This window comes from Felis catus, chromosome D4 (genome assembly GCF_018350175.1).
Source record: "Felis catus isolate Fca126 chromosome D4, F.catus_Fca126_mat1.0, whole genome shotgun sequence".
NCBI lineage: Eukaryota > Metazoa > Chordata > Mammalia > Carnivora > Felidae > Felis > Felis catus.
Genome location: NC_058380.1, coordinates 18,796,008 through 18,821,386, shown reverse-complemented (window position 1 = coordinate 18,821,386; position 25,379 = coordinate 18,796,008). Strand labels below are relative to the sequence as shown.

Sequence of the window (25,379 nt, the reverse complement as noted above, 5' to 3'; positions counted from 1 at the left end):
ATACATTTGCCACCACAGCTATGTAGGAGAAACGTCTGGGTGTTCAGTGTTCAACTCACAGTCTCAGGGAGCATTTTCACTCAATTCTTTAAAAAAAAATTCTTTATTTTGAGAGAGAGAGAGAGAGAGAGAGAGAGAGAGAGAGAGAGCGAGAGAGAGAGAGAGAGCACGCAGCGGGGTAGGGACAGAGACAGAAGGAGAGAGAATCCCAAGCAGACTCTACACAGTCAGACCTGAGCTGAAATCAAGAGTCAGGCACTGAACCAACCGAGCCACCCAGGCACCCCTTCACTCAATTCTATGAAGTATATTATCTTTTCTTTAATCAAAATATATTTATTTATTTATTCTTAGGACTAGAATTTAGTGATTCATCCCTTACATATAACACCCAGTGCTCATCCCAGCCAGTGTCCTCCTTAATGCCCCTCATCCTTTAGCGCTTCCCCCCTCCCAGCACCCCACCAGCAACCTTCAGTTTGTTCTCTGAATTTAAGAGTCTCTTACGGTTTGTCTCCCTCTCTGTTTTTATATTGTTTTTGGTTCCCCTCCCTTAGGTTCGTCTGTTTTGTATCTTGAATTCCACATATGAGTGAGATCATATGATATTTGTCTTTTTCCTGACTTATTTCGCTTAGCATAATACACTGGTTCCATCTATGTCATTGCACATGGCAAGATTTCATTCTTTTTCATCGCCAAGTAATATTCCATTAAATATATATACCACATCTTTATCCATTCATCAGTTGATGGATATTTTGGCTCTTTTATACTTTGGCTATTGTCAACAGTGCTGCTATAAACACTGGGGTGCATGTGTCCCTTTGAATAAGCATTTTTGTTTTTTCTTTTAATTTTTTTTTCAACGTTTATTTATTTTTTTGGGGACAGAGAGAGACAGAGCATGAGCAGGGGAGGGGCAGAGAGAGAGGGAGACACAGAATCGGAAACAGGCTCCAGGCTCCGAGCCATCAGCCCAGAGCCTGACGCAGGGCTCGAACTCACGGACCGTGAGATCGTGACCTGGCTGAAGTCGGACGCTTAACTGACAGCGCCACCCAGGCGCCCCTGAATAAGCATTTTTGTATCCTTTGGATAAATACCTAGTAGTGCAATTGCTGGGTCAGGGTAGTTCTGTTTTTAATTTTTTGAGGAACCTCCATACTGGTTTCCAGTATGAAGTATATTATCTTGACTACACTTAGGCAGAAGAGACATGCAATTGATGTATTATAAAATTAGGAATCCTTGTACATTTAACTTTTTTTTTTAAGTTTATCTATCTATTTTGAGAGAGAGAGCATGAGGGCAGAGAGAGAGGGAGAGAGAGAATCTCAAGCAGGCTTTGCGCTGTGAGCACAGAGCCCATTTGGGGCTCGGTCCCATGCACTGTGAGATCCTGACCTGAGCCAAAATCAACAGTTGGACACGTAACTGACTGAGCCACCCAGGCGCCCCACACATTTAACTTTTATACATTGCTATATGTGTACTAAAAAGAACCAATAAAGATAAAACATGCTGTCAGAGTTATGATGATTTACATATATCTTAACCAATCTGGATATTCCTTTCTCAAGAATTTCATTCAAAATCATGTAAATTTGAGAAAGTGTTTGCACCCAGTTTGTAAAAAGGAACTCTATTTAACTGCGTTTATTTTTCAGTCTTACTAGAACCCAATCACTGTAAAGGATTGAATTATATGTATGCTGTGTGTATTTACATATTTTAATAAATGAATAATTTTGAAATTTCCCTTTTCAATACTGTGTAAGAAACTGGCTACTTAATCACGGTGAATTCGATCATAATTTCCTCTTCAATCTTGAAATTTCTATTTTCCCCAATGACCTACTTTAAAGGTTTACTTTCAGCATTACAGAAGCCATCAGTCTATGCAAGCAATTAAAGAGCGTTGCTGTGGGATCAGTGGAAACCACAGATATGTTCAGTTGCCCCCCTGTTAAGTCAATGCACTCACATGGATCTGTAATTAACACCCATATGGTGGGCGAGCTCACCTTGCTTTAAAGACAAGCTACTTCTGTTCGCTCTGATCTCAAAACTAATGAAAGTCAATAGTGATTTTTATCTTGATACCAGAATCATTAGGGCAGCAGGTCGGCAGAGCAGCTGAGAGCTTTGCAAAGACAGCCAGAGGGGTGCCATGCCAGCCACCACTGATGGGAGGTAAGGGACCTGTCAAGGATTAGGAAGGTCTTCCGGAAACTTCAAGGAGGCAACAGGGAGGCACCTGCCATGAGAAAAGATCTGCTCCGTTGTCCCTGGTTGCTTTACATTACTGGTATCTATCTGCCTGAACACCTGCCCCTCCAAACACAGCACTTACAATAAGTTTTGTTTATCCACTCTTACAGGCAATACTCTCTTCCCCTAACAGGGTGAATACAACGAATTATTACTCAGCCTGGCTGTTCACAGCCACTAATCCTAGTCATGGTGGAAACCTGCCCTATCTTTGATCCAAGAGCACACAGTGAAGGGTCAGAAGTGTTGTTAGTCTCAACTTATTAAGAAATGAAATAATCGTAAGAATACTATGCAAAATTTAGAATACATGAATTACACCCTAATATGTAAATAGCCAGGAGGATGCTGTAAGGTACCTATCTGCTTCCTCTCAGGACCAAGATTCATTCATTGCCTCAACTTCTGATAGTTTCGGATGGTTCACAACTGAGCCCCACTCTGAGCACTGCCCTTGGCAGGACGGTGTTTCCGCCTGCAAGTTCAGGCCTCCCCTCCAGGGGCAGCTCACATCCAGTGACTGGCTAATGCGGGGATAAAAAGACTCAGCTCCCTTGTCATAACACAGCATAACACATGTAAGGCTGCCTCAGCTCCAGAACTTTTCAACAGATCCTGAGCACTCTGTTGGGACTGCTCTGCAGCTCAGCTCCTCTGCCTAATCCTGTTTCCTTCCCTCCTGCATGCAAATCTCCACCTCAAACTGTTTTCCAGCAAACGGACCTAAGACAGCACCTGCCCCAAGGAAGCCAATGGCATTCACCCAGGAGGACTTTATTGAACTGATATCCATACCCTTTCTGTTCCTTTTACCCAGTAAACCCAGCTGATTAGAACACTCAGATACCAAGTATTAGAATCTCCTATATTGCTTGAAACACACAGCCTTCTCAGTCTCTCTCTCATTGGCCCAGTTTTGTCAAAGATACGACATATCAGGTTTAGCTGCTTTTGATAGAAAACTCAAATAAGTGGCTTAAACAAGATCAAGTTTGATTTTTCTCTCCAGTAAAAGAAGCCTACTGGGGACAGTCCAGAGCTGGGATGGTAGGTAGCTCTGTGGTTATCAGAGATTTAAGTTTGTGCCATCTTTTTTCGTCATTATGTGGAGCCCCTGACCTCCAGCCTCGTGTTTACTCAGGATCCAAGCTAGCTGCTGAAGATCCTGCCAACTTGTCTGCTGTAGAAAAAAAAGGAAGGTGGAAAGGCAAAAAAAGTGATTTCCTTGTAGTGCCGTCGGCCATCTTGAAAAAAAGTTCCCGGAAGACTGGCCCATAAGCTTTGATACACATCTCAACGGTGATAACTATCTGCAAGAGGAAAGGGGAAGCATAAGTTTGAGTCAAGTCCATGACATCCCTGATAATATAGGTATCTGTTACTAACTGATGCAAGAGAGGGCAACCAGTAGGTTAAAATATCCTATAGGTTAAAAGTATCCACTTTTAACCACATATGTGATCGTGTGTGTGTGTGTGTGTGTGTGTGTGTGTGTGTGTATGTATACAGAGAGAGAGAGAGAGAGAGAGAGAGAGAGAGAGAGGATGTACATAGCGAGAATAATAAGTGACCTCTGACCTTCAGCTTCCTGCGCGGGGAGATAACAGGAAGTAGTGTCCCTGTGATGAGCAGGCCCCTCATCTAGTATGCCCCAGCCATAGGGGAACAGGGTAGAATTTTCCAGAAGGAGCTGGCAATCCAGACTTTTATGTGAATTTTCCTTATTTTAAAATCAACACCCACATAAATATGTATCTAACCTCGTTTGCAATCTCTGATCAAGAAAAACCAGTTTTCCTTGCGGCAACGTTTTAGGAAATGTCGTGCCGCGCAAGTGGGAAACGGCCTTTATTGCTTTGCCTGAAGGTGAGGCAGGAGGAGCTTGAAAGGACGGTGCCGGCGACCAGATTCGTGGACCAGAGCAAATGCTTATACCCTGTGGGCAGGCAGCCCATGAGCCACCTGGCCGTTATCTCCCCTCTGCCACTGAGAAGGGACTGGCTCTGAAGCTGGGGTGTACAGTATATTTTTACAAGCATAATTCTGGATAATTAATCCCTTCCTACCCTATAGAAATGCATCTCAATAACAGATCAAATTCCCTCTACGCGTTTCTCCATTCCTTGCAACTTTCTCTTTTGACCAGCAGATGGCAGCAAATATTGACCAGATTTGGGCACTAGTTAACCTTCAGAATAAATGGGTTTTTTTCCATGCGTTTTCTTTGACTTGTGTCGTCGAAAACAATGAAAGTCATTTACATTTGCCTCAACTGTGACTCCTCACACTGAAGAGCAAGAAGGCAGTCCATTTCATACCTCATGTATCCTTTTGAAAGGGTCATCACAAAAGTCCAACTGTTTGAAATAGTGGAGCAAAGGTCTTAATTTATTCCTTGATAACACAGGGATATAAACTTTAATACATACCACTAAAAAGGATTACTTATTCAATCCTGACTCTGAGGGATACTTTTCATAAAAGAATATATATTAATGTTGCTAAGTAGAATACAATGACTTCAGGGCATAAACAAAATGGTAAATATTTACTGTTATTATTTTATGAATAACTCCCACCTTTGGCCAAATCTATCTTCTTTTAAATTCACTGCATCCTTTCAATCACCTGGACTTGCAAGTAATGAGAAAGACGTAGGAAAAGTTACTGAGAAAATCTCCTACGTGTCATTAAATTGACTTTTTTGTGATGTCATCTGTTGAAGAGGAGCAAGGTAAACATTTTTCCATTTTTGTTATGTCAACAGTGAGGATGGAATAAAGAATGTCTTTGAGGAGAAAGGAAAACCACACTCAATAAAGTAATTCAGGCATTCAAGGGGATTTGGCCGGCGGAACAATTATTTTTGCAGTTAATGCTTCAAAGTTTGATATAATGTAAACTAACATCTCAATAACCTATGGACCTACATGGCAAATGAGCAATCCGGACTGAGTTTAAAATAAGGAAAATTCACTAATGAGCATAATGGACTAAGGAGGCTATCTGACTTGAAAAATAGGAATTACCAGTGCCTGCAGATGTCAACAGGATTTACACGTGAGTTTTTACGCTTATTAAGAAATGCAAAGAAACCCGAAGATGATCCTTAAAGGGGAGTACCTAGGAAGGTAACAGACTGAGAGATGCCTCTAAAAATAATCAAAATCTTTGCAAAGTTAAAAAAGAACTGATCAACGTGTTATGGGTTGCACCTTAGAATTACAGAATCGCAGAGGTCGAGTGTGGAAATTTTCCTAGAGTACCTTTCAGCCCTCCCAGAATTCTATGGATTCCTTTCTCTGTATCTTTGGACATGTTTATCTGGCCTTTGCTTGATGGTTTCCACTGATCCAGAGCTTTTGACATTTTGCTGTAAAGATTTTATTTTCAAACAGCTCTCCTTGTTGTAAATTTCCTTTTTTGCAGAGATCTGAAACTGGCTTCCCAGTAACATCTGCTCACTGGTTCTCCTCTGGAGAAATAGTTCTAAACATTTTTATTTGGGGTCACCGAAGGCTTTGTGAGATTTATTAATGGTATGGACTGTTATCATAGAAACATGCTTCCCTGAACTCATTCATGGAGTTCAGGTTAGAGCATCCATTATTCTACAGGAAGGATAAAGCCATTTCTACACATCACTTCTTCAGATATTTAAAGCAGCATCATGTGCTGGCGAGGATGTGGAGAAACGGGAACCCTCTTGCACTGCTGCTGGGGATGCAAACTGGTGCAGCCGCTCTGGAAAACAGTGTGGAGGTGCCTCAGAAAATTGAAAATAGATCCACCCTCTGACCCAGCGATAGCACCGCTAGGAATTTACCAAGGGATGCAGGAGTGCTGACGCATAGGGGCACTTGGACCCCAATGTTGATAGCAGCACTTTCAACCATAGCCAAACTATGGAAAGAGCCTAAATGTCCATCAATGAATGAATGGATAAAGAAATTGTGGTTTATATACACAATGGAGTACTACATGGCAATGAGAAAGAAGGAAATCTGGCCTTTTGTAGCAAGTGGACGGGACTGGAGAGTGTTATGCTAAGTGAAATAAGTCATACAGGGACAGACAGATACCCTAAGTTTTCACTCTTAGGTGGATCCTGAGAAACTTAACAGAAGACCATGGGGAGGCAAAGGGGATAAAAAAAGGTTAGAGAGGGAGGGAGCCAAACCATAAGAGACTCTTAACAACTGAGAATAAACTGAGGGTTGATGGGGGGTGGGAGGGAGGGGAAAGTGGGTGGTGGGCACTGAGGAGGGCACCTGTTGGGATGAGCACGGGGCGTTGTATGGAAACTAATTTGACAATAAAGTTCATATTAAAAAATAATAAAACTAAAGTAAAAAAATAAAACAGCATCATGTTCTTTTTTTAATGTTTATTCATTTTTGAGAGAAAGAGAGAGACAGAGAGAGAGAGAGAGAGAGAGAGAGAGAGACAGCATGAGTGGGGGACGGGCAGAGACAGAGGGAGACACAGAATCCCAAGCAGGCTCCAGGCTCTGAGCTGTCAGCACAGAGCCCGATGTGGGGCTCAAACCCACGAACCATGAGACCATGACCTGAGCTAGAAGCAGACACTTAACTGACTGAGCCACCCAGGCGCCCCAATGTTTATTTCTTTTTGAGAGAGAGAGAGTGTGTGAGTGGGCAAGGGACAAAGAGAGAAGGGGGAGACACAGAATCCAAAGCAGGTTCTAGGCTCTGAGCTGTCAGCACACAGCACAAGGCAGGGCTCAAACTCACAAACCACGAGGTCATGACCTGAACTGAAGTCAGACGCTTAACCGACTGAGCCACCCAGGTGCCCCGGCATCATGTTCTTCTTAAAACATCTTCACTAGTTCCTTCAGTTCCTTCCTTTCTTTCTCTGTCCCTTGATCCATTTTTTTTTTTTAACAAGCATATGTTAAGCACCTATCCTGTGCCACAGTGTTAGACACTGGGGATCAGAAATGAAGAAGACATCTTTCCTGTCCTGGGGATTTCACGGCTTATTTGAGGGGACAGATGCGTACACATAGGGATTAGGTCAAGAAAGAGACTGGAATCAAGCATGGGCCGCAGAGCTGGAGCCAGCCTAGAAGGAAATCCCAGCTCTGCCACGTAAGGAGTTCTGTCACCTTGGGGAAAATACTTAACCTCTTGGGGCCTCATTTGGTTCATATGTAAACTAGGGATTCAATATACGATATTGCCCTTATTATTGTCATTTGCCAAGCAAGGAATCTGAACTTCATTATGTAGACTTCTGCAACTACCAGTCCTTTTAGAAGGGGAGTAGCAGGCATGGGTTTTTCCCCCCACTTTTATTTTAAGGCAAACTACTCTCCATGGGAATATGGTGAAAACACTGGAGAGAGGGAAGGAAGGGACACTAGACAGGAGACTTGCAGTCTAGAGGCAAGCATGCTGCGGACTGGGACTAAGGCGGGGGTCATAGGATGGAGAGATGTCAAAAGATAATTTTGAGGGATAAATTACAGGACTTTGTGGTCACTTGATAGGAAGAAGGCAGAGTGAAGTAAGACTCACAAATTTCTACCTTGGAAGACTGGTTGGGTGGTAATTTTATAAACCGAGATTGTGATTATAGTAGAAGACACAGTGACAGATGATAATGAGTGGATGTGTTAAGTGGAAGGTGCCTTGCAGATCCGTTAAATATTAGAAATATGGCTCTGGCATTTAAAACGGAAGCTTCCACCGGAAAGAATAGAATAGATTTGGAATATCCTTTTGTCCTTGGTAGTCAAAGTCATGAGAATGGATGAGCAGCTGGCCCAAGAGGGCTCACAGAGTGAAGAAAATGGCAGGCAACCAAGGAAAGAACTCCAGGAAACACTAGTGTTTAAAGGGAGCTGATGGGGGGTGGTACATTTGGGTGGCTTGTTGGTTAATTGTCGGACTTCAGCTCAGGTCGTGGTCTCACGGTTCCTGAGATTGAGCCTTCTATTGGGCAGTCTGCTGCTAGTACAGAGCCCTCTATAGATCCTCTGTCCTCCTCTCTCTCTGCCCCTCCCCTGCTTTCACAATCTCTATGTCTCTCAAACCGAAATGCATAAACTTTGAGAGAAGCTGAAGTCAATTGACTGTAAGCAGTTGGAGAAGTAGAAGAATTTGGGGGGGGGGGCTGTAAAAAAGCTATCCCTCTTTAAAAAGAAATCTGCATACCCCACAAGCCTCAAGCATTCTGTTTATTGTTAATACTAATTTTCCCCCATAGAAATAGCTCACTGCCCGTGCATCCTATACACTTGGATGTGTTTCTGTGCTCTATGCTATGCTCTGTGGGTCTAGATGCCTATCTGTGCTCTAATGCCACACTGATTAATTACTCAGTTACAGAACATTCCAAACATCTTCCCTTCCTCTATTCCATGATAAATTTGAATTATTGTCATATTTCAGATGGCCAAAGCTGTTGCCACATTTTTGGGAATAGGTATCTTCTGAATTATGTGTACCAATGATTTAGAAATACTTTCTCTGTGAAGTCACCTCTAAAATGAAATTAAAGAAAGAGTTAACATACCATATGGTCCACTTTCTCTCTTTTCTCTTTTGATCTACATAAATCACATTCTCTTAGACAGTGATTCCCAAACCTGGCTGGGTATCAGAATCACCTGGGGAGCCTTTAAAAAATGTAAATTCCAGAGTCCCATCCCAGATGTACTGAACTGGATAGGATGAGGCATTTGGGGCCAAGAAATTGGTATATGCAATAAAATACTCCTAAGGTGATTGTGATGCGTTCAGTTCATGGACTGGGATTTGGGAATCCTTGATTAGGAAGTTCTGAGAACATTGATGAAAGACATCTTCAATAATTTTAGAGTACTGCTTTGCAATTAACTTTCAGAAAGCGAGCAATTTATTAATCTTTAATTTTCTTCTTGGTATAAAACAATATATGTCATTATAAAGGTATTAACATTGCAGAAATAAAAAGAAATGTAACCTAATTCCATAATTTCCTCCACAGCAGATAAAGAATACCAACAGTCTAGTGAATACTCTCATTTTTTTTTTTTCTGTCTGTATTTACTAGATTACTTTTTTCTTTAAAAAATGACTATCAAACTATGCTTTGGGAATCTAGAGTAAGAGTCCATTCTTGGGAGCCACGTTTATCTGGGTTCAGGACCTAGAATTGGCCCTTTCCAGCCTCCTTGGGCCAATTATTTAATTTCTCTGAGTCTCAAGTCTTCTTGCCTGTCAAATGCAGGTAAAAATACTACCTCACATCATAAAGTTCTTGTGAAAATTATTGGATAATGCTTATAAAAAGGCTTAGTACAACCTGCAAAAGAGTAAATATTAACTGTTTATTATGGTTGTTATGAGTAACAACTGCTACCCTAAAGCTGCTAATACTACAGGCATCTTCATCTAATACATTAATCTAATACATTAATATAAGATTTTCTCTTTTTTTAAGTTCATGTATTTATTTTGAGAGGGGGGAGGGGCAGAGAGAGAGAGGGACAGAGAGCTCCCTCTCTTGTGCTGACAGCACAGAGCCTGATGCGGGGCTCGATTCCACATCCCTGGGATCATGACTTGAGCCAAAATCAGAGTCTGAACCTCAACTGATTGAGCCATCCAGGCACCCTTATAAGGTTTTCTTTTTTTTCTTTTTTTTTTTTTAATTTTTTTTTCAACGTTTATTTATTTTTGGGACAGAGAGAGACAGAGCATGAACCGGGGAGGGGCAGAGAGAGAGGGAGACACAGAATCGGAAACAGGCTCCAGGCTCTGAGCCATCAGCCCAGAGCCTGACGCGGGGCTCGAACTCCCGGACCGCGAGATCGTGACCTGGCTGAAGTCGGACGCTTAACCGACTGCGCCACCCAGGCGCCCCCCTTATAAGGTTTTCTTAATGCTTTGAGATTCATATATAGCATTTTACTATAGGGATATACAATAATTTATTTAACTAATGCCCTACTCATACACAGATTTTCCCACCCAACTTTTCATATTCATAAACAATTCTGCGGGGGATATCGGTATGCATATATCTTTTCACACCTGTATAAGTGTCTCCCCAGTAAAGGGAATTGTTGACTCAGTGAGTATGAATATGTTAATAAGGTTTTCTCCATTAGCTTCATACAGTTTATTTATTTATAAATAAATAAAACAATAAATCACTAGTGTAGGAGAATGTTTTCCCATCTCCTTGCCCAAACTAGATAATAATATTCTTTTAAATTTTTGCTAATGGGCTAGGCAAAATGATGCATCATTGTTACATTATTTTGCATTTATTTAATTATTAGAGACAGGAAGCACATAAAATAATGTATTCATGCTGCAGGTTTTTTATTTTGCTTAGTATTTTCCCACATGCCCCTGGTCAATTTTTTAAGAATTGTTTCCCCCTCTCCTACCTTACTCCTTTCATTCCTTTTTCTTCCACTCACCTTCTGATTTTTCTCTCTCTCCTCGATTTGCCAATTGAATGATATTTTGTCAATATCATTTTCCATCTTCCTTTAATTTTCGGTGGTTTCTAGGTCCTTTTAATTAGCATTCTTTTTGTTTCATTTGCATTCTCTAAACAGAAGACTCCAAACGCTTTCATCCTGTATTAGTCAAGTCAGTGTTCTCTCTTTCCCTGACAGTCACAGGAAGAGTGTTGGAAGAGGGGAAGATGGCCAGTGTTGTAGCTTCCTCACTACCTGTTTGAAGTGGAAGACCTGGCTTGTTTTCTATTTCCTTCTTTTCCAAAATCCAGTTCTCTTCCGTAACATGTAATTGTTCCATTGGCTTTCCATATACTACCCAATTGCTGACAGAAAATGTCACAGCTTGAGTAAGTGCCAGTCGCAGTCAGTTATACCCTAAATCATCTGTGTTGGCATGCACAGGCTGGCAAATGTGTTATGTTTTGGTGAGATGAAAATTTGCTTCAGTCAACTGTGCTCACATGGGATTTGACCTCAAATGAAATCACGCTGTTGTATGGTCTGAAGCAGGGGTGGCAATCAAATATTAAACAACCAGGATAGGGGCATCTGAGTGGTTCAGTCAGTTAAGTGTCTGACTTCAGCTCAGGTCATGATCTCGTGGTTCGTGAGTTCGAGCCCCGCTTCGGGCTCTGCGCTGACAGCCCAGAACCTGAAGCCTTCTTTGGATTCTGTGTTTCTCTCTCTCTCTGTCCTCCCCAGCTCTCTCTCTCTCTCAAAAATAAACAAAGATTAAAGAAAAATTTAAAAATTTTATCAAAAAAAAAAAAAAAAAAAGAAACACAACAACCAGGATAGCATAAATATCCAAATGGTGCTTTCAGATATGTTACAATTATCGCACATCCTAACAACATAATGATCATAAACAGGATTCCATTCTTTTTATTCCAAACTCGTTACATTCTAATTTACCAAAGTTGTTTTTTTCCCTTTATTTCTCACAAAAATAATGAGGAAATATCCCCAAAGAAGCACAAAACATATTGATATAAATTTTATGTTAAACAAATCAAAATCATCTGGTATTTATTCTGAAATTAATTTGTACCTTTAAGGTACATTTTCACATTTTCCAAGTTGAATTAAGTTAGTTCATATCTTAGGATTACAATGACTTCAAGAGCCTAAATCATTACAATAATAACTGACTGAAAAAAAAATTAGTGGCTTGTATCATTTAAGTTCAAATACCTAAAGCTTACCAAAGAAATTATTACCATTACATTTAACTTTTTTTTTTTTAATTTTTTTTTTCAACGTTTATTTACTTTTGGGACAGAGAGAGAGAGAGACAGAGCATAAACGGGGGAGGGGCAGAGAGAGAGGGAGACACAGAATCAGAAACAGGCTCCAGGCTCTGAGCCATCAGCCCAGAGCCTGACGCGGGGCTCGAACTCACGGACTGCGAGATCGTGACCTGGCTGAAGTCGGACGCTTAACCGACTGCGCCACCCAGGCACCCCTACATTTAACTTAAAAAAAATTTTTTTTAAGTTTATTTATTTGTTTTGAGAGAGAGAGAGAGGGCTCACACACAAGTGGGGGAGGGGCAGAGAGGAGAGACAGAATCCCAAGTAGACTCCACACCATCAGTGCAGAGCCTGATGAGGGGCTCAAATTGATGAACTGTGAGGCCATGACTTGAGCTGAGATCAAGATTGGACGCTTAACCAAGTGTGCTACCCAGACGCCCCCATTACTTTTAACCTTAAAGTGGTAATGCCATAGTTAAGGTCAAAACTATATCCATGAACATAGTATACAGCCATTGAAATATGATTAGAAAAACTATGTAGAGGGGGTGCCTGGGTGGCTCAGTGGGTTAAGCATCCGGCTTCAGCTCAGGTCATGATCTCACGGTTTGTGAGTTTGAGCCCCGCATCGGGCTCTGTGCTGTCATTTCAGAGCCTGCAGCTTGCCTGGGATTCTGTGTCTCCCTCTTTCTCTGCCCCTCCCCCACTCTTGCTCTGTCTCTCAAAAAATGAACAAATGTTTTTTTTGGTTTTTTTTTTCAACGTTTATTTATTTTTGGGACAGAGAGAGACAGAGCATGAACGGGGGAGGGGCAGAGAGAGAGGGAGACACAGAATTGGAAACAGGCTCCAGGCTCTGAGCCATCAGCCCAGAGCCCGACGCGGGGCTCGAACTCACGGACTGCGAGATCGTGACCTGGCTGAAGTCGGACGCTTAACCAACTGCGCCACCCAGGCGCCCCAAAAAATGAACAAATGTTAAAAAAAATAAATAAAATTAAAAAAAAAGAAAGAAAAACTATGTAGAGACAAGGATATATTCATAACCATGTAAAGTGAATAAAGCACAACCTAAAAAATGGTTGCAGGCTTACATATAGAATCCAATGAAAATAGCTACTCTTTATTTTGGGGATTATATTTTGTTCATCCTGCTATTTTATTGCTGTCTCAATGAAAAATTCTTGTGTAATAAAGCTAAACAGTGGCTAAAGTCCAATGCTTATTCAGTAATTCAGCAGTTATGTCTAACATTCATTAAACAAAAAAATCAGTAACAGTCACTTGACTAATGTTTACATTATGTAATTAATCTTCAGAATGTATTTATTCTCTGTATTCTTGATAATCTTGGAAGCTTGGTCCTGAATAGGTTTGGATAGAAGAAGGGTAATATTTAAAATATTTTAAAAATCATCAAAAAGCAGAACAGACCCTGTCACACTTGAGTATCAGGGCTTGAACACCCATGCTGGATATAAGTGAAAGTATGCTTTTAGAAACACGCTGGAGGGAACTCTGCTTTTTTGGACATCAACATAATTTGATGGACAACGCATTTGGTTTAGAAAAGAAGGCATAGGTTACAGTTCTAACTTTGCCAAATAATCCCTCTGAGTCTTATTTTCTATATCTATAAAAATATTCAAACAATGAAATAATAATTTGGGAAACACACAGTAAATTTTATAGCACAAGAGAACCCTTGATATCTTAATAGTCATTAATGACATCTTAATGTATTTTATTTCTTTGTTATAGACACAACTGGAAATTTTGTTTTTCTTAATTTAATATCACTTAACAAGTCCACTAACTGAACTCTAAGTGATGGAGATTTCAGATGATATACACTGACTTAATCAATAATCTGTCCCTGTGAGTTATAAATGATGTTTGAAACTGCCAAATGTATAGTAAATTCTCTTCTTTTCATTGTAATAATCATATTTGTGTTCAGTGAAGTGAGAAGTATGAACCATATATATCGTCAGAAGGCTCAGAGCAAAGGCATACATTTCCTATGTTAAACATTCCAGGGCTGATTATAATTGACTGAACATTTACAAATAGTGGTGATGTTTTATTAATCCTATTGAGTTTTGGTATTTTGCCCCCATTTCTATTTCACTTTTCTTTCTGCAATGCTCTCTGCTCCACTGTGTCACAATGGAGTTTCAATTAGTCTCCTAGGCCATTTGGCCTCATCTATGATATTTTGTTGGCATGTCAGCTATAGATTCTCTAGGGTTTTGAATACAGATAAAGAAGTTTTATATTACTTTTAAGCTTTGCATAGGCTTGAAAATCACCAGGAATTTATGCTATTTAAGTCAATGGTCAGCAGCTCAGGCAAAGTCTTCACAAAGATTGTTTGCACTTTAATAAGCGTTGCTCAAGACCAGAAAAGTTTATCTGCTTCTCTAGGTCTAACTCTGATTTCCCTCCAAGCGATCACTCACACCCCCTCCCCCCCCCTTCTTTTGCCGTGGCCCCTATCTATGAGTAAGAACTCTGTCTTGACCTCTTAGCTGGTCTCGGACCTTGCTCTTTGGTAGAAGCTCTTGGGGTGGATGCCCTTGCCAGGTTCACCCTGCTGGGAGTGGGAACTTGGCATTATGATCCTATATTTCTCTTGCCTACAAACTTGTCTGCTTGTTTATACAAAGGCTGTCCATCATTGAAGACTTAGCTCAAGTCCTGACAGTTCTATGAAAATTCCCTCTCTTTACTGTATCAGCTCTCATTGATCTTTCTCATTTTGGACTTTTCCAATACCCACTTGCACTAGATCATAGAATGATTTTTTTTTTAATTAACCTTAGAGGATGTTTGGTCAAATTATACCATGCAAGATTTCACTGTCCTATATTCCTCACCAAGCCTTAGTTGGGGGTAATTCTGCTGCTTGGGAAGGCAGCCATTCTATTTGTAGGAATAACCTAAATATCTCAGATAGCATTTTCTTCTCTAGACATATTGGCTCTGAAATATTACCAATGACTGTGTATCAATTCACTTTAAGAAAATGCGAAAGAATTCCCAGGAGAGGTAAAATCCTGCTATTCAGAACATACCAGCTTGTCAGCTTTAGGTAAAAAACAAACAAACAAACAAACAAACAAACAAACAAAAAACATGGCATAGAAGGAATCAGAATAAGGGAGGAGGTAGCTGTTTAATGAATGGATCATGGAAATCTTTGGGGTGAGGTCTCCTAGTGGAGGACAGTAGAGAGAAAAATGCCTGATATCTTATTCTTCAGAGGGTGAAACATCTACCTGGACAGATCTTGTTTTTCCTACTAAATATTTGATGATGATGATGATGATGATGATGATGATGGCGGTGATGATGTATAAATGGGTTAAAGATGGCTCCTGTATATTAACCCCTATAAAGTTTACTTCTTTGCAATAGTCTTGGACTGAACTCAAAGCCTGCTGATGCCAAGATCAGTTTTTTACACCTCTAATTGCTTTAAGTATAATCCAAATAAACAAATGTTTAGCCATTTAGAGCCAGTTGCTTTGCATGCCCCACAAAACGACACCCAGAATCTGCTAGCAATAGCGTAAGACAAACCCTACAACCATAAAAGACCACAGACTGCTGCCACCCTTCAGAGCTCTCTGACCCAGAGGCTCCCTACCTTGCTGATGGGTAACATTGCCTGGACATGTGAGTCCCCTCTGTAATTCCTTGGTCCCCTGAGAATTCTCCAACCCTGTTTCCCTTTTGGTTAGTAGACCTACATTTCTGGAAGGTCTCTTCTGCGAGAGACTTCCTCTCTCATGCAAGCCCATTTAGTGCTGCCCAATAAAGCATGATGTGTAGTAATACCGTCTCGTGGTCCTGGCTTTTCCTTGATCAGCCCTGAAATTCTCAAAGCCACCATGTCAGTATACATGGTAAAAGTTAAAGCAGTACAAAAGTTAGTCTCTTTTCCATCTCAGATCTCTAGTCACCCTCTCCAAAGGTAAAGATTACCAATATTTCTCGGACATACATCCAGAAACGTGCCATTTGCATATATGCATGTACCTGTTGTCTTAGTTTGCTAGGGCTGCCATAACAAAGAACCACAGACTGGGGGGCTTAAACCACAGGAAGTTCTTTTGTTAAAGTTCTGACGGCTAAAAGTCCAAGATTAAGGTATCAGCAGGTTTGGTTTCTCCTGTGGCCTCTCTCCTTGGCTCACAGATGGCCTCTCGCTGTGTCCTCACACTGTTTCCTCTGTGCCTGTGCATCTCTCGTGTTTCTCTGTGTGTCCTAATCTCCTCTTTTTATAAAGACATCAGAAGGGTTGGACTAGGGCCCACCCTAACGGCCTCGTTTTAACTTAATTACCCTTTTAAAGGTCCTATCTCCAAATATAGTCATATTCTGAGGTATTAGAGGTTAAGGTTTCAATATATGAGTTTGGGGGAACAAAATTCAGGCCATAACACACACACACACACACACACACACACACACACGTATTTGGTTACCTTTAGGAAAATGATAATGAGTTCTACTATGCATATTGTCCTTTGCCTTTTGCATTTACCGTATGCTGATTGTCTTTTCATATCAACAAATAGAGCTACATCTACCTTATTCTTTTAATGGCTGCATAGTATTTCATCACCCAGATGGTGTATTTTATTCATTCAGAACCCAGTTGATGAGCAATTTGGCTGCTTCCACTTCTTATTTCTTTAACAAACAAGGCTACCATCGTATCTTCAAAATTACTCTTTCTTTTATAAGTGGAGCGATAGCTGTAAGATAAACTTTTAGAGTGGAGACCGCTCAGTCAAGAGATGTGAATTTTCATTTGGATCCATGTTGTAAATCTCCCCACAAATAGAGAGTACCAGTTTGTACTCTCATCGACAGTAAATGTGAAAGTCCCCCAAACCCTTTTAATGTTGCCATAATGAAACATTATCAAGTGTGTTCACCTTTGCTAATTGAGCCACTGACAATGGTATCTTCATATGATTTAATTTGACTTTCTTTCACTGAGAGCAGGGGTGGAACATCTTTTCATGTTCAAGGCTACTTGCATTTCTTGTAAACTGCCTGTTTAAATCTTTTATTCACTTTTTCTCATTGGGTTTCTGGCCCTTTCCTTAGTGATTTATTCATCAGAGCTCTACATAAATGAAAGAAATAGGTTTTGTCATATATGGTCTTATAGGAAACGAGGTTGCAACATGGCCCTAGAACTGGTGGGTCTTCTTGAGCACCTTCCTAGGCAGACGGTTTCTAGCATGAAAGGATCTTAGTCATGGTGATGTGGGCACAGATAGGAATTTCTATCCCCATACCTTATAATCTCCTGCTATGACTAGGATAATACCAAAAAGCTGAGAAAATTCAGATAACGAACACATTTTGTTGATTTCATGTCGTGTACTTTCCAGAACTTTAATTTTTTTCTACTAACCACATGATTTAGCGAACCTAGTGCACAATTACAAATTAAATAATTTAGCTCATAACACACTTCCTTCTTAAAAATTAAAATCTCAATTTTAATCAGTATGCCTTCCTGGGAAGTGGAATATTATTCATGTTGATGGAATCAAAATTTCCAGATTATATCTCTAAACCTTATTGACCTGTTCCCTCACCTGAAAGGACTATATTCCTTCCCAAAGGGAATTGGCCATTTGGCCATGGAACATTTTTCCTTCCTGACATCCTCTTTTCTTTCACATCTGAGTTTAAAATCCCTTTCCTTAGAGAAAGCTTGCTTGACATTTACTGATCTCCTAACCTGATGCAGACCACTTCCACTAGACCTCAAATTACTATATTCCTTTCTTAATAGCACTGAACCCAACAGGAAGTTATCTATGTATTTGTTTAGTGCATTGTCTGGTGTATATTAGATACTCAAGAAAAAGTTAAATATCTAACATACAAATTCCTTTGGGTTCTAACACTTTACAGTTTTATGAAATGTCAAAGTCTAGAGAAGCCATAGATATTTCTTTATCTTCTAATTCATGAGGTTACTGTAAATACTTTGCAGCAAAAACATGCATGTCTGGATAAAGTATGACTTTCCCTACTCATCTCCATCCATATTCTTGGGGAGACAAGTTATCTGACACATCTAGCCTCCTGTCCTGTTGATTCCATAAAACTCTCCTCCCTTTTGAACTCTCTACAACTCTTACCTTGTAACTTAGGTGTGGATAAAGTGTGAAAGAAGGCAATTAATACATCCAGAGCTCTACTCCAGAGTGTAGGAACAGGTTAAATGTCTTTTTTTTTTTTTATCATTGCAACAGACTTTACGATTGCAATAAAGATGTGAGTGGTTTCTTCAAAGATAAACATCTGAAACAGAGAGGCGGGTTACATTCTAATAGCCCGTGGCTGCTGTCAGAAATAATTTAATGCTCAGAGCTTTGTTGGCTGACCCGAGTCCTCTGAAGAAGTGAAGCACGCGACTGACAGCATCATGGCTGCCCAGAATCCACTCATTTATGTGAGGTGCTCTGTAGTGCTGCTCAATGAAGGCAAGAAGCCTGAACTTGGTAATTGAGAATGAATGTCAAGTAGAGTCAAGGCGCCTCAATTCATAAGGCTGATAACTCCTTCTGTGATTGCATTTCCATTTTTACAGCTGCTTCAGCGGCCAAGTTTGTCAACCCTGTGTGGGAAAGTATATATATCGTAGGACTCTTGGCACTGGCTGAGAAAAAGCTAGTGTTTTTTATTCATTTCTAAGGGCTGTGGAATTTCCCGACTATTATAGAGGTCGCGTGTATAACATTTAGAGAGATAGAAAGAGAGGATTTTTTCAAAGACAAGAAATAGGGAAAAGAAAAGTGCTAATCTTTGTGCTACTATTCTAGCTATCGCAAATTTCGGAAACTTTTGAGGGTGGCAATTTATTTCTTTGAGAGGAAGAAACTCCTTTAAGTGAAACGAATACACAAATGATTAAAATGGTGCGGAACGAATTCAAGTTCTAGAATGTTTTGGAACCATAGCTGTTTAAATAGAATAAAATACGTATTACCTTTAGTATAGAGCCTAGCCCCTCTTTCTGTAAAGAGCTAGAGAGTAAATATTTTATTTTTTGAAGTATTTAAAAAAAAACTTATTTTGGGGGCGAGCACAAGCGGCGGAGGGGCAGAGAGAGGGGGACAGAGGATCGGAAGTGGGCTCCACGCTGACATACTGACAGCAGGGAGCCTGATGTGGGGCTTGAACTCATGAACTACGAGATCATGACCTGAACTGCAGTCATTTCATATTTTAGGCTTCGCAGGCCGGATGGTGTCTGTAGCAACTACACTATCCTGGCGTTGACTCCGAAAACAGCCATGGACACTGTGATAACGAGTGATTAGAATTTTCTGTCACTTTATGTGAGTCGACTGCCTTCTTGTCTCTCAAATTATATCCGAGCTCTACTTACGTTGGAAGGTTTTTGAAAGAGATTCAGGGTATAAACACTACATTGGGGAGAGTCCGTTTTTTCCTTATTGTTACCGAAATTGTCGTGGTTGGCAAATAATATGGAAATTAGCCAGGAACACTTACTGGTGAATGACTTATCTTTTTCCTGACGGTTGAAACCTGAGACTTCACTCTAGCGGTGGAGAAATTAAAAACGAAACAAAACATTAGAGTTGTTTTCACAAAGTCAATCTGGGTGCCCGCTTGGTAAAGCTGGAGCAGCTTTAATGATGCCCCGTTAAAAAAAAAAACACAACAAAACTTCCATTATGCACTGACTGCATACCATAGGATGGTAATGATGAGAAGCATTCCCTGAATCGCGAGGTTGACTACGAAAAGGAATTCATACATACAGCGAATGCAAAATTGGACCTGATATTCCGGAGCAAATGTCACTTTTACTTCCTGATTTCTGATAGTTTACGAAAGCAGCTAAAGATTTGGGGCGTTTAATAATTCAGAAAATAATTTTGAGTGGCAGTGGATCGCTGCTACAGTTTTGTTTCGCTGCTATTCTTACAGCTTATCGAGCAAATGACAAAAGTCATATTTGCTTTCATAGTAATTAATGTGCTTTGGGAGGCCCAGCTAAAAGCGCACCAAGGGTTTGCATAAAAGTTTCAGGCATTTATTTACATATTTCCCAATCACAGAGTCAGCTTATTATCTAGGTTTTCCCCGGTAACAAATATCTTGGTAATTGAGGAGGTCCTTGGTTTCTACTGGGATGTCGGGCATTGTCCAGGTGTCTGAGACTACTTAGCATTTCTATGCCACTTCAGAGATGCTTTCAGACTTTGGGTGGCTAACGAGCTGTGTTTTGTACAACACTAAGGATCTTAATCTGATCAAATGGTGGTGCTGAAAAGCTCCCTTGGCTTTTAATATGGTGATCTAATGCTAGGAAATTGCAGTCCCTTGTTATTATACATAGATCAAGACATTCCATTCTGGGCATGGACTGTCACCTCTGCAGACCTTATTCTCTTGCTGCAGATCAGAGAATCTCGGGGCCACAGGAGCAAGTTTAAATGTCTTTATTTTGTCTACAAGTATCCCTTCCTTCCACTGCCACCCTGAACACATTTTAGTCCAAAGCACAGCCTTTCTCGAAAAAAGACAGATCATGTAGTTTTGGTTGGAAATCACATTACTATTGGATAACTAAATCATTCCTTATGAATGACATGAACTAGATTTATTTTTAAGTGCTGTTTTGTTTAAATCTTTCCATTCACCTTAGCCATTTTATAGTCCTTACTTTAGATACTGGGACCAGTACACATTGATCATAGTGGGTCTTCATAGTCTTGATCAGAAAATACTCACGAGGGGGCGCCTGGGTGGCTCAATCGGTTAAGCGTCCGACTTCAGCTCAGGTCACAATCTCGCAGTTAGTGGGTTTGAGCCCCAAGTCAGGCTCTGCGCTGACAGCGCGGAGCTTGGACCCTGCTTTAAGATCTGTGTCTCCCTGCTCTCTCCAACCCCCCCCCCCCAACTCTCTCTCAAAAATAAAATAAAACATTAAAAAAAATTTTTTTAAAGAAAATACTCATGAGTCCTCTGAATCTCACCAAACTTCGGTTAAATAGTCAGCATTTGCGAAGTCCCTGAAGCTGGCCCATTAACTTCTTTGGAGGTGTAATCCTTGCTCTGCCCATTCCTTCTGAGCATTTTTAGCAGTTCTTGTCATCAGGAATTTTTATTTTCAAGTCGGTGTCCTGCTTCTGGTCATGGCAAAAAACTGTTTCACTTTATCCATCACCCGGTTGATAAATACAATATCATACTTTATGTTAGCACAACAGCTGTAGGTTGGTTAGATTCAAGAAAGTCCTGTTAAATCAGATCATCATCATAAATAATGTCAATCTTCCTGAGAACCAGCTTACCCAAGAGTAGCTAAGTATGTCCTGATTGAAACAACTCAAATGCAGAGGTTCTTATCTGGGCTAGTTAATAAACTGGCTCCTCCCTTCCTCCAAAGCTTATTCTCTCTTTTGATCCTGTAGTAGATTTTTTGGTAATAATAAAAAACAAAACAAAACAAAACGCAACTTTTTTGGTGTGTCAAATACAAAAGAGCGTTTTTCTTAAAATAGAGCTAACCTTAGCATCTCTGAGAAATTAAATGGTTTTTTTGTCATTTCGTCATACAATTTAGATGCCTTGGGATTTTTTTTTAAACCCTCCTATTGTTAGTATTTAAATGTAAGCCTTCTCTTTTAGCATCCAAATATTACATTGCAACATTGATACAGTTAAATGTGAAATGAATAAGCAATCTCCGTTGTGACCTGGGTTCAATTACGTAGGTAAATCCTGGGCATCAAAGACAGGTTTTCTTTCTTTTCCTATTCTTCGAGGTGCTTTGTTTTGTTTTTCTATTACAAAGAGAAAGAGAACTTAAGTAAAAATGGGAGGCTCCTGCAGCTGTTAAAAGCTCTCCGAAGCCCATTGAGCAAGAACAGAGCTGTTGAATAATGCAGACAAGATAATGAACGGCAGACAAATGATCCCAGGAGGCTCCCCGCTGGGTAAAGGGAGTGTATACTTAGAGGCTAGATTTATTATCCTAACATCTTTCCTGGTGACCTCCAATTTATTGGAAATACCTGTGACATTTATAAGCTCTAGGTTCTCCCCCTTCAACCAGAGGAAAACCCACACTTCTACTTCAGCTTCTTGAAGTCACATAGTGAAGTTTTAAAAACCCCAAACTTCCCCTCTGAAAGAAGAAACTGAGATTTAACTAATCGTGGAAAGAGAAAAGAACCAGAAATGCAGCATGGCTCCCTAGACTAAAGGAAAGCATTCTAGACGGAAGGCTTTCTTATTTACTAGAAATCACCAGTAAAGTTTACACTTTAAGTACCTAGATTTGCTAATGCAGCACTTCAGAGATACAAGCTGTGCCCAGCCAAATTTGAGCCATTTTCTAACAAAGACAAAATTGTGGGATATATGCTATTGTGAGATTATAAATCACCTTTGTTTTAAAATAAGCATTCTTGGGGCACCTGGCCTTAAGCGCCTGACTCTCAGTTTTGGCTCAGGTCGTGATCTCAGGATTCATAGGATTGAGCCCTGCGATTGGCTCTGCACTAGCTGTGTGGAGTCTGCTTGGGATTTTCTCTCTCCCTCTCTCTCTCTGCTTCTCCCCCACTCCCTCTCTCTCTCTCAAAATAGATAAACATTTTTAAATTTTTTTATGTTTATTTATTTTTGAGAGAGAGGGAGAGACAGACCGTGAGCAGGGGAGGGGCAGAGAGAGAGGGAGACACAGAATCCCAAGTAGGCTCCAGGCTCTGAGCTGTCAGCACAGAGCCCGACACGGGGCTCGAACTCACGGTTAGATCATGACCCGAGCCGAAGTCGGACGCTCAGCTGACTGAGCCACCCAGGCACCCCAAAATAGATAAACATTTTTAAAGAATGAGCATTCTTGGGGCGCCTGGGTGGCTTGGTCGGTTAAGCGGCCGACTTCGGCTCAGGTCATGATCTCGCGGTCCGTGAGTTCGAGCCCCGTGTCGGGCTCTGTGCTGACAGCTCGGAGCCTGGAGCCTGCTTCGGATTCTGTGTCTCCCTCTCTCTGACCCTCCCCTGTTCATGCTCTGTCTCTCTATGTCTCAAAAATAAATAAATGTTTAAAAAAATTTAAAAAAAAAGAATGAGCATTCTTAAAGACAGTTCTTAATGCGTAACTTATTCTTTGAATGTAATTCATCAAATTTTTTTTTATACAATCTTACAGTCAAATTCAGCAAGAACTTTAGTTTGAGATTGAAGGAATCATTCCATAAAGAAGAACAGTTTCCAAAGCCATGAGAAGCATAGTTTTGGGAACCTGTGAAACATCCTAATGAGCTCCTAAGATAACTGATCTTTTTTTTTTTTTTTTTTTTTTTTTTTAATTCTACGTTACTGGTTTCTCAACTGCTTCTTAGGAAAAACAAACCAACACAACTCTATAACTTTAAACTTAGTTATCATGACCTCCCAGGCCAGTTCACCTTACTGAGGTTTTAGAGGTTAATATGTATTAATCAGGTGTACATTAATTTAAGATTGCAAAATTCTGAAGATCTTTGTTGTTTGAAAGGTATTACTCTAAGTGTTTTATTTATATTTGTATCCATGATTCCAGTCATATTAAGAAAAAAGTGGGAATTTTTAAGTGAGTGTGAAATGGCAATATTTAAATCATCAAAAATCTGGGGCACCTGGGTGGTTCAGTTTGTTAAGCATCTGACTTTGGCTCAGGTCATGATCTCATAGTTTGTGAGTTCGAGCCCTACATCGGGCTCTCTGCTGTCAGCACAGCGCCTGCTTCAGATCCTCTGTCCCCCTCTCTCTACCCCTCCCCCACTCACATGTGCTCTGTCTCTCTCTCAAAATAAACAAGGATTAAAAAAAAAATCTTTTCTGGTGGAAGGGCATTTGTATATGCAAATAAATGAAATGGAAAGGTTTTGGTTTGCAAAAGAGATTGAACTGAATGAGATGAAATGTAAACTTGCAACAGTTGAGTATTTTTCCCACCCGCCTGAGGAGAAAATCATGGTGGGATCTTCCAGAAAGCTGTTGGAGGAGGTGGGATTTTTATTTAAATTCCAGTTAGTTAACATACAGTGTATGTGTTAGTTTTGGGTGTAGAATTTAGTGATTCGACACTTACATACAACACTGGGTGTTCATCACGGCAAGTGCTCATCTTAATCCCCATCACCTATTTCAGCTATCCCTCCCACCCACCTCCCCTCTGGCAACTATCAGTTTGTTCTCTGTGGTTAAGAGTCTGTTTCTTGGCTTCCCTCTCTTTTTTCCCTCTAAGTTCATTTGTTTGGTTTCTTAAATTCCACATATAGGTGAAGTATGGTACTTGTCTTTTAATCTGACTTATTTCACTTAGCATAATACTCTCTAGCTCCATCCACATCATTTCGAATGGCCAGATGTCATTGTTTTCCAGTCTATATATATACATCTTCTTTATCCATTCATCAGTTGATGGGCAGTTGGACTGTTTCCATAGTTTGGCTATTGTAAATAATGCTGCTATAAATATCGGGATGCATGTATCCCTTTGAATTAATATGTTTGTACTCTTTGTATAAATACTTAGCAGTGTGATTACTGAGTTGTAGGGTAGTTCTAGTCTTTTAAATATTTTTAATGTTTATTTATTTATTTTTGAGAGAGAGAGCACAAGAAGGGAAGGGGCAGAGAGAGAGACACAGAATGTGAAGCAGGCCTCCAGGCTCTGAGCTGTCAGCACAGAACCTGATGCGGGGCTTGAACTCCCGACCTGTTGAGATCATGACCTGAGCTGAAGCGGATGCTTAACTGATTGAGCCACCCGGGCACCCCAGGTAGTTCTTTTTTAACTTCTTGAGGAACCTCTAGACTGTTATCCAGAATGGCTGCACCAGTTTGCATTCTGGGGGAAAATTATTTATAACAATTAGATGAATAAACTTAGCAGAGCAGAGATAAGATGTGTTGTTCCATTATACTGTGGTAAGTACTACAATAGCACCTAAGTGGCTTAAGTAAGTATATGGCTTTCAATGCCTAACGAATACCACAAACTAACTAAGGCCATGTCTATATGAATCCTTTTGTCCTTTCTTTTTCTTTCTTCTTTTGATTTTCATAATGATTGAATTATGACTCCTTGACCAGTTGATGTCTAATCATTTGAATCACGTTAATGAACTGATTGGATTGACTACTTGCGAGTGTCACTGAGGGTACCACAACAATTTCTGAATAGTCAAGCTAACAATGCACATAAATCCAACCATAGACATTGAGCAGCAAATTACATGAATAGATATAATTAAGCCTCTCAAGTATATTATTTATGGTGTGTATATTCCTGCTAATTA

General features: G+C 40.3%; 1 long non-coding RNA gene across 1 annotated transcript in view; it reads right to left on the bottom strand.

Moving 5' to 3' along the window:
• Nucleotides 1-3,220: 3,220 nt before the first annotated feature.
• Nucleotides 3,221-25,379, bottom strand: part of LOC109493609 — a 53,703-nt gene continuing 31,544 nt past the window's right edge. Inside the window, exon 3 of the long non-coding RNA XR_002147885.3 lies at nt 3,221-3,584. This is a non-coding gene — a long non-coding RNA (uncharacterized LOC109493609). The remainder of the gene's footprint in view (nt 3,585-25,379) is intronic.